Source organism: Phytophthora infestans, genomic scaffold (genome assembly GCF_000142945.1).
Source record: "Phytophthora infestans T30-4 supercont1.1654 genomic scaffold, whole genome shotgun sequence".
Taxonomy (NCBI): Eukaryota; Oomycota; class Peronosporomycetes; order Peronosporales; family Peronosporaceae; genus Phytophthora; species Phytophthora infestans.
Window position 1 is genome coordinate 1 of NW_003306993.1, and position 1449 is coordinate 1449.

Here is a 1449-nt window from a genome sequence, read left to right on the forward strand (position 1 = left end):
CATGTTAAAGAGAGCGGAATAGCGTGAATTAGACTAGGATAAAGTATGCAAAATGAAGCTGAGGACTTTGTGAAAAAATGCGAAGTTGTTTGCTGTTCTAATTGTATGGGTTTGGAGATGTTTTTGGCTTGGATTAATAACAGGCAGGAAGCGCGAGGAAACGCAGCGAATATGGACGCGTACGCGGAAGGTGACGGCGGAGGAAGCGCGGATATGGAGGTGAAAATGGTGAAGGTGATGGCGCGAGGAAGGTGACGGCGCATGGGTGTGAATATGGAGGTGATGAAAGGTGACGGGAGGAAACGCATGATGTATATGACAAGTTGGTGTCGTACTTAAGCGGAGCGCGCGCTGTGCATGTATGAAGGTGTCGAAGGTGTTCATATTGCCTAAGACGCGTACGTGCACATGTCATGTCGCATAGGAAGCGTAGGTATGGTTGTGCAAGTCGTAAATGGCCACTTTGGTGGTTTAACATTGTTTCCAGGCCGCGTATGCGCAAATATGGGGTGCGGCGGCTATCTGCACTGCTGTGTATGAAGGTGTCGGTCTGTGTGGGGTTCCTATCGGAGAGAATACGTATGCTGCGTTGTAGGAGTGAGCTGCTGGCCACACGTTTGTATTGGAGTGCGCCACACCACCCCCCTTTTTGTTTTGTTACTATATAAAGTGTAGCCATCCACCCAGCCAATTCTGAGGGCCAGAAGGGGTATTGGGGGCCATCGTGTGCAGTCTATGGCCACGTATGTGGACATGTGAGTGTGTAAATGTGTTGTACCAATGTATACGAGTGATAAACACTAATAGGCGTGTCGGTCAAAGTCAAATGTAGACGGCCATCTTAGGCTGAAAGCACCATATCCCGTCTGCTCTGTGAAGTTAAGCAGCCTCAAGCTCGGGTAGTACTCGGGTGGGTGACCACCGGGGAAGTCCGGGTGCTGTCTACTTTTTAGCCCGTTTTGAGCTGTTTACCGACTTTGCGTGTGTTTGCAAACGCAAGATATGATGTCTGGCATGTGCCCACACGACATCTTGGTTTTAGTATGCCTGGCGAGCCACTACACACGAGATCTTGTTTTTTGTATGGTGTTCTTTAATTTGATTATTATGAAGATGAAAGAGAACCGTTAGAACGGGTATGAAGGGTGTTCTAGGGGTGCTTTTCGGTGCTCTTTCACGTGGACATATCGCAGCATGCGACATGTCAGCGGAACACTGTCTAAATTAATAAATACTGTTTTGGCCGATTTCTAAAAGCGTCTATAAAAGGGCATAAGTGCAATGACTCGTCTTTGTAACCCTGCGGCCTAGGCGTAGTTTTTCACGGGGAATCCGAATATCAAAGGTAGATTTATGTACAACATGTACTTTTTTTGCAACATGTACTTTTTATCTACGGGACATAGACATATGTAAAAACACACGGCGGAGCCGTTCCCGCAATCAGAA

General features: G+C 47.3%; 1 non-coding gene across 1 annotated transcript; it reads left to right on the top strand.

Annotated features, from left to right (window-relative positions):
- The first annotated feature begins 835 nt into the window (after window positions 1-835).
- Window positions 836-949, top strand: PITG_33535. The gene has a single exon (XR_009934929.1). It is a non-coding gene; the product is annotated as an 8S ribosomal RNA (ribosomal RNA).
- The last annotated feature ends 500 nt before the right edge of the window (window positions 950-1449 follow it).